Below are 9,035 nucleotides of genomic sequence, written 5' to 3'. Positions count from 1 at the left end.
CTACTCTTCCCATGTCTCAGTCTAGTTCTTGTAACTCCCCAGATCTTTCCATTAATTTTAGGATGATAAGATGCTCTTAATGGGTCACTTAACTCATCCATTATTTGGGGAAGGGGTGGGTGGCATGGAACTCGGTCTTAGAAAATATTACCTTTCTAGAGCCAAAGCTATATCACAGTGGGTAGGCATTTGTCTTCCATGCAGCCAACTGGAGTTTTATCCCCTGCATCCCATATGGTCCCCTGAACTGTCCAGGGGTGATTCCTGAACTCAGAGCTAGGAGTAACTCCTAAGTGCCACCAGATGTAGCCCCAAAACAACAAAAAATATATCCCTTTTAATTTGAGCCCCTCTTATTGTGTGAATTGTTTTGTTTACTTTACATGTGATGGATTTCTCCAGCATGAGCATATGGATGTACTGGAATGGGGATTAGCAAACCACAGGGAATAGTGAGTACTAGTAAGGATGGAGCTGGAAGCCCTGTATGTTCACCATGCTGAGACTATAAAAAGGCAGATAGTTTGACATTCTCCCAAAAGTTAGACCTAGAGTCATCATATGAGCCAGCAATTCAAGTCTTACATGTACACACCAAAAAATAAAGATTGGCAATTGGGTGAGTATTTGTACCCCAAAACTGACCATGGGTAAAACCAATTCAAGTGTCGGTCAACAGAAGGATGGAGAAGTAAAATAGTGAGTGGCATTATTATCTTTCCATAGAAGGATTGAAATTTTGATCCATTTTTCAACAGGGCTAAACCTTGAAAACATTCATGCTAAGGAAAATAAGTCAGTTTCCCAAGGACAAATATTGTGTAGTTCTATATATATGAGCTACCTAGAATCAGTAAATTCATAGAAACAGAAAGTAAAAGTTACCAGAAATTTGGAAGAGGAAAAACTGCTATTATTCTTTTTTAATGGGTATAGAGTTTCTATTTGGCGTGATGGAAAAGTTAGCAACATATGGAAGTGATGATTTCACAATGATATTGATGTAGCTAATGTCTGACACTAAATTATACATTGGAAAATGGTGAACAGGGGCCAGAGAGATAGCATGGAGGTAAGGTGTTTGCCTTGCATGCTGAAGGTCAGTGGTTTGAATTCAGCATCCCATATGGTCCCTCAAGCCTGCCAGGAGCGATTTCTGAGCCTGGAGCCAGGAGTGGCCCCTGAGCGCTGCCAGGTGTAACCCAAAAACCCAAAAAAAAAAAAAAAAAAGGTGAACAAGGGGAGAGATAGCATGGAGGTAAGGCATTTGCCTTGCATGCAGAAGAATGGTTGTTCGAATCCCGGCATCCCATATGGTCCCCCGAGCCTGCCGGGGGCAATTTCTGAGCATAGAGCCAGGAGTAACCCCTGAGCGCTACCAGGTGTGGTCCAAAAAATAAAAAACAAAACAAAAAGAAAATGATGAACATGACACATTTTATGTCATATAATTATATTTATAAAACATTTTATCTCATGTAGTTATATTATAAAATATCTTTTATTATTTATCATGGTAAGTTTTCCCATTTTCACTTATTTTCCATTATAGTTTTATACTTTAATAAACAAATCATTATACTTTTAAAGCTACTTAATAACATTCATCTTATTTTTGATATCTTAAAATCCTTTTTGGTACCTGTTTAAAAGTATAATACTTAAAATATATAAATTAAAACCATATTTTAGCAAACTACTTTTGTTTGTGTATTTTTGGTCCACAACCTGCAGCGCTCAGGGGTTACTCCTGGATCTGAGCTCAAAAATCGCTCCTGGCAAACTCGGGGAATTAGCACACTACATTTAAGAGTAATATATTTAAAAACCACAAAGTAGAATAGAAAAAGAAATTACATCCTGTTTATGAAACTAATGTAAACTATCTCTACAAAAAATAAAGACAAAGCAACTTTTATTATTGCCGTGTGAAGTATCTGCGAGCATAATTTATCACTAATTGAATAATTATACATTTACATGACTATACTAAAAATAATTCCTTAAACAAAACCACTTAGGAATAAATTTAGCAACTTCAGAAGAACTATTTATCTCCAATATGATTTTAAAAAGCTATGAAAAATGATTAGCATAAAAATAATATTAAATGCAATAATTTGAGAAAAAGAAAAGAAGACATGAAGTAGAGGTATATCGTGTGAATGAGACAGAGGGGTACAGACATGCATACAAACAAGCTGTTCACTATGACACTAGAATATATATATATATGTACATATATAAAGCATACATATACAATTTTAAAGCTAGTAACTTCAGTAGAATAGTGTTCTTTACAAAAAGAAGCAGTGCTCCAACAACAGGAGTGGTGCTTTCCTCTCAGTCCTGTGCTGAAGACAGGACAGTCCCAAAGAGGACCGAGGTAAGCCCACTCAGGCTCCATCTAACATGGCAGTCTGGTCTGGGAGCTCACTGATCAGTATGGATATAACCAGGAGCTCTATAGTCCTGAGAGTCACAGCCTTGAAGAAACTCCTCCCACACTGTGCTACATTTCCCTGCCTTAGCTCCTCTGGGTCAGCAAAGTCCAGAGGCTCTTCCTTCCTTTCTCCAGTTAGTCTGGCTTTCTTCCTGACTGCAGCCGTTCAGGGTCAAATCTGTGCTTCTTCTAGGTACAGTATATAATCTCCCTGTTGAATTTTCTGCCCAGCCCCACCCCCATGCCCTGTAATTTTTTGAACGGTCTTTCTTCTCATGGAAGGCAGCAATTGTTAGTAAGGAGAATGATCCTGTGCGATTATATAACATATCAAGGCTGATATTTGAGAATCTGTGTTTAGTTACCTTGTGTTGCCAGGTAACTCAGGTGTTGTTCCAAATTGGTTTTCTTCTTTCTCTTTTTCTTTCTTTCTTTCTTTCTTTCTTTCTTTCTTTCTTTCTTTCTTTCTTTCTTTCTTTCTTTCTTTCTTTCTTTCTTTCTTTCTTTCTTTCTTTCTTTCTTTCTTTCTTTCTTTCTTTCTTTCTTTCTTTCTTTATTCCTTCCTTCCTTCCTTCCTTCCTTCCTTCCTTCCTTCCTTCCTTCCTGTCTGTCTGTCTGTCTGTCTGTCTGTCTGTCTGTCTTTCTTTCTTTCTTTCTTTCTTTCTTTCTTTCTTTCTTTCTTTCTTTCTTTCTTTCTTTCTTTCTTTCTTTCTTTCTCTCTCTCTTTCTTTCTTCTTTCTTTCTTTCTTCGTTCTTTCTTCTTTATTTCTTTCATTCTTTCATTTCTCTCGTTCTTTCTCTTTTATTTTTCTTTCTTCTCTTTTATTTCTATTTCATTCTCATTCTTTCTCTTTTTATTTCTTTCTTCTTTTTTTCTTTTCTTTCTTCTCTCTTTTTTTCTTTCTTCCTCACTGCATGATGGATGATTTTCATTTTCTTTTTGTTTTGTTTTGTTTTGTTTTTTTGGGTCACACCGATGATGCTCAGGGGTTACTCCTGGTTTTACACTCAGAAATCGATACTGACTTGGGGGACCATATGGGATGTCCTAGGCTAGCGCCAGCAAGGCAGACACCTTACTGCTCCAGCCCCTGATTTTCATTTTCACCTGAGTCCCAAAGACTCTTCTTTTTTTTTTTTTTTTTTTTTTTTTTGGTTTTTGGGCCACACCCGTTGACGCTCAGGGGTTACTCCTGGCTATGTGCTCAGAAATCGCCCCTGGCTTGGGGGGACCATATGGGATGCTGGGGGATCGAACCGCGGTCCTTCCTTGGCTAGCGCTTGCAAGGCAGACACCTTACCTCCAGCGCCACCTACCCGGCCCCTCAAAGCCTCTTCTTTAGAAACAATTCTAATATATCCCAGAAGTAGAGTCCCATCTGCAAATTCAAAGCAGGTACCGCTCACCTTCAGCAGGGAGAAGGGGAAGGAAGGGAGAGTCTGTTTTTAGGTTTCTAGGTTTTGAGTCTACAGCAGTCCCTTGGGGGTATCTGTGTAAATGAGGCATAGTTGGTGCCCACAGGGAAATTCAACCTGGAGGAGAAGGGAGTGAAGCTTGAAACAAATGCAAATTGGTAAGTATAAAATAGATGACCAGTGACCCAGCCAGAGGCATAGCGGTGATATCTGTACTACAACTCAAAGGGTCAGAGAAGGAGAAACTTAGGAAAAATGATAGAAATGAGTGATCACTCATAAGTTGCTCTTCTTCATAGAGTTCTCCAACAACATTCATGGGCTGGAATGACTTGGCCTCTCTCCCAAGTCAACAGACTCAAACCTTCCAAATTTCACCTTCTAAGAGTAATTTTTCTAAAACAAAATCTCAAATGCATTGTATAGCATTTGAGTACACGTGGAGTGACTCCCATCAGTGCTTAGCAGTGCAGAGGTAGGACCTGAGGCTAAGGTGCTGCTCATGTCTCATGGCCACCTTGACTATATTGGACAATACTTGAGGGTCATGTGGTGCTGGGACTGGAATATGCACTTACATTCACCCTAACCATTATTCCCGGCCCTGAGGATCACTCAAGGGGAAACTCCTTTGTCAAATTATCATGAATTTGATTTGGTCTGTATTCTGAGCCAGAAAGTGATGTGGTCAGATCTGCAATTGTTTTGTGGAGGGTGTAGAGGGAAGATTTGGCCACACCTAACAGTATTCAGGGTTTATCCTTAGTTCTGAGCTCAGAGGCCACTCCTAGACAGTGCTGGGCGGCTTATATGCAGTGCTGAGAATCAAACCGTAGGGGCCAGAGAGATAGCATGGAGGTAAAGTGTTCACTTTGCATGCAAAAGGTCGGTGGTTCAAATCCCAGCATCCCATATTGTTCCCTGAGCCTGCTAGGAGGGATTTCTGAGAACCAGGAGTGACCCCTGAGCGTGGCTGGGTGTGACCCGAAAACCAAAAAAAAAGAATCAAACCTCAGCTGGCCCACTTTATCCCTTGTAGTAATTCTCTTGCCCTTGAAGTTTTGTGTTTTTAATGTGGGAATGTTTTAAAAAGAAGTAAAAACAAAAAAAAAAGATAATGAGACTTTTATAAACCTAAAGTTAAATAAAATATTATTAATGTTCTTTCTCATGTGCTTAATGTATTTCATTTTTGTAACACAAAGGCAAAACTAGACATCCCAATCATACTCCTCTATAAGAATTTTAGTCTGTATCTGTTATCAAGAATGATTCATTTACATAGTCAAAAGTGGAATTACTGGGTTCTATGATAATTCCATGACTAACAGTTTTAAAATAAAAGGGTCTATCCTCAGCAAAGCTAGGAGAGAAGAGTATATGAATAGAACCCAGGACAAACTCTGGACTTCTGCTTAAAATTCCCTTCCCCCCTGAGCCCTGCCTAATATTTTGAAGACTGCAAGCTATTTTTTACCAGGTGCTCCATTTTACACTCTACCACAAAGAAGGCACAAGGGCTTTGTTTCTTTTCTTCTAACACTGGGTATTTCCTGTGGCATTGTTTATTGCTATCCTGACAGATTCCTATACTTTACTTCTAGTTGTGTCTTTAGGCTTTCATTATTGATCTTCACATAATTAACCTCTTACTAAGACCAAAGCTTATTGTCAGATTGTTCCTTCAATGTTCTTGTTTCCAAGTGGCATTTTTTGGGAATCAGAATTTAAGATTATATAATGAATGCATTTGAGATTTTTGTTTTAGAAAGACTACTCTGAGGTGAAATATGGAAGGTTTGCGTCTTTTGTCTTGGGAGAGAGGCCAAGTTACATTTTCTAGTAGGAAACATGGGTCTAGAGTTGAGGATTGTAGGCTGCAATCATCTCTGGGACCCAAGATAAGAGAAGGGGTGGATTTGACTAGCACCTGGGTGGACCAACTCTGAGGAAGTTTGCCTCATTCTTGGCCTCTATCCATTAGATACCAGAAGTCATCCACTTCAAGTTGTACTAATCAACACATCTTCAGACATTGTAACATGCTCCCCGTGGTGGAACAGAGTTGCTCTGAATGAGAACTCTGAGGTTAAGACATTGATCTATTCATAAGATGAAATATTATTACAGTCATGAGAATGATGTTCAGGAGTCATGAAGTATTGTGTGAGAATCCAGAGCATATGATGTTCATGGAAATGTTGTACAAATTTTGCATGCTAAATTCATAGTATCAGTTCACATTATACATGGAAAGGAAGGAAGAAACCATACAAAGGCATCTAAAGAATGAACTCTGGAGGGTAGATGAGAGAATTGTTTCCAATTTTCAATTAAAAAACCCCTAACCCCTCACATTTCTATACTCTATATCCGGGGTCTCAAACTCAATTTACCTGCGGGCCACAGGAGGCAAAGTCGGGGTGATCCTTGAGTGCAAAGTCAGTAGTAAGCCTTGAACATTGGGGAGTGTGACCCAAACAACTAAAACAAAACAAAACAAAAAAAAGATTCCTCTAGGGCAGGGCCACAAAATGTTGTGTGGAGGATCGTTTGCAGCCCACAGGCCACGAGTTTGAGATCCCTGCTCTACATGAAAGGTTTATATTTATTTGTACACACATATTGTCATGGACCCAAAAATTTAGTCTAAGGAAGTTTATTTATTAACTATAACAAACAGACAGCAAAGTACAAGAATTGTAAGTCAACCCTGCTGGATTCTCACAAGGTGAATATACTGGGGCAATCAGTACCTAATCCAGAAAGAGAAAACCAACAGCTCTCTTAGAAGCGCCCTTGGGTGCTGGCGAGATAGTACAGCTGGTAGAACATTTGCCATGTGCTCAGCCAACCTAGGTTCAATTTCTGGCATTCCATATAGTCCCCTGATCCTACTAGCAGTGATTCCTGAGTGCAGTGCCAGGAGTAATCCCTGAGGACTACCAGGTGAGGCTCCAAAACCAAATAAATAAATAAATAAATAAATAAGAAGTATCCCTGAATTCCTATTCAATTGTTGTCCCTCTTAAGGGTGATCACTTTTCTCATTGTAGATTCCATTTATCACTTTTAAAGCTTTATAAAAATGGAATTAAGCAGCATGAAGATTACTGAGTCTGTTTTCTGTAGCTTAACACTGATGAGATTCATTCGAGTTATGGTATGTAGTTGTAGTATAATAGAATGAGGGAGCATAAATTATCTTTAAGTCATTGAACTTTTATTTCGTTTTATTTTATTTTACTTTTGGTTTTTGGGTCACAGCGAATGATGCTCAGAGATTACTCCTGGATTTGTACTCAGAAATTACTCATAGCAGGATCAGGGGGCCATATGGTATGGTGGAGATTAAACTAAAGTCAGCCATGTGCAAGGCTAATGCCATACCCACTGTGCTATTGCTCTAGCCCCTAACTTTTTAATTTTTTTTAAAGATACTTAATGGCTGTGGTTAAAATCTCAGGACTCCTGGCTCTTCCAATGAGTGTTACATACATCCGATTGCAAGAAACTTGGTCTCAGTCTGAAGCCTCAGTCCTTTGCCCTGAAGTGACTCTCCCAGCAGTTTGCCCAGGACTGGGAAGAGTCTGTGAGGATCCCATGCCTCTCCTCTTACCCTCTCCTGGGGGTTTGTCACTTGGGCCTCCATGCCAGTGGCAGATAAAGAGACACTTTCTTGGAGAAGATAACTTATCTGGTCCCTGGCCAGTCACATGCCTCCTCAAAGCTTCTCCCAGCCCCTCATTTCTTCCCCCAGCAACTCTAAAGGAACAAGTAGCTATGGCCACCAAGAGACTGAGAACTGAGATTGGACAGTGTGAACTAGCAGAATGACAAGGCAGGGCTTCAAGCCCAGGTAGGTGTAGTCCCCTAAACCTAGGTAGGCCTTAGCCCTAACACCCTCACCTCTCAATCATGCTACTTCCCTGCTCTCCCCCCTCTGAAGCTTAGATGGGGCCAAGTTCATCACCAGGGATAAGCTTAGACTGGACTCTGGATCCATTGTCTAGGCCAGCAAGTTTAGGGCTTCTTAAAGATTTCCACTCATAGCCCCTTACCTTTATGTTCTTTATATCAGCCTATGGCTTAGGTCTTACAAATCAGATATTGATAAATCAAGAAGCCTCAAAAACATTTATTTTCAAACTCATTTTTTTAAAAATTAGTTTTTACAGTCCAGGTCATTATCTGTCAGTGGATTTGACCATAAAACTCCGTGATCCCTCCTCCTTCTTTACCTTCTCAGGCTTGAAGGAACCTCTGGAAAAACGGTCTGGGGAAAACGGAGGCATTTTTACGACAATCTCCTTACCTAAACCCGCTGAGCTGGGACAGAGCACAGACTCTCAGTTTCTGACCATGATCCTCCCCTTTGGCCCCAGGAGCCTCTGGCTTTGATGTTGCCTGGGTAAATGTTCCCCAGTCCCAAGTGAGCTCTGATCTCTTCCGCACCTAATAATTCAAACAGACTGGCTCAGGGAGCTGCTAATCAGTGGGCCAGTACTTGCAGCTGCACTGTAGGCAAGGGGAGATGGGGAGATAGGGTCCCTTTTTTATTTGTAGGCTTTCATTCCCCACCTTGATGGCAGAGGCAGCCACCACTGTGCACCAGCTCCAAGGATGGAGGTCATTCCTGCAATGACCAGGGCAGGGAGCAACCCGACCCTGGCCCATGGTGGCCCCTGTTGAATCATTGCTGCCCTGGCCATCAGGTGGGAATTAAAATTTAATTTAGAAACTCCTGTCTCCACTGCCCTGGTGGCGTTGTAGGGGTGATTGGCTGGTTTCTTTCACCTTTGCACGCCTTAGCTTTTTACTGGCGAAGGAAATGAAGGCTGAACTGGGGCAGGAAATTCCATATCCACAGGTGTTTCTGGTTAGCTTTGTGCACCTCACCCACGGGCACCACCAGGGACTGGGGTGCTTGTGGGAGCCCCAGGCCTCTCAGATACTAGCTTGGTATTTAGGGAAGGCTGGTCAGAGTGCTTGGATCACAGCCAGGCAGAGCTTCACACAGATGGTCTCCTGCCTGGCCTCTACAGAATGGTGACAGCAGCCACCAGTATGAGATGACCCCAGTACTGGGCACAGCTCTGGAAAACACCGAAGCTGCAGAGGGTGGCTGGTGGCACCAGGACCTGACCTGGAAGATTAGCGCGACGCCCCGAGGTGG

Source organism: Suncus etruscus, chromosome 14 (assembly GCF_024139225.1).
Source record: "Suncus etruscus isolate mSunEtr1 chromosome 14, mSunEtr1.pri.cur, whole genome shotgun sequence".
NCBI classification, from domain to species: Eukaryota; Metazoa; Chordata; class Mammalia; order Eulipotyphla; family Soricidae; genus Suncus; species Suncus etruscus.
This window is presented reverse-complemented; position numbering follows the sequence as displayed.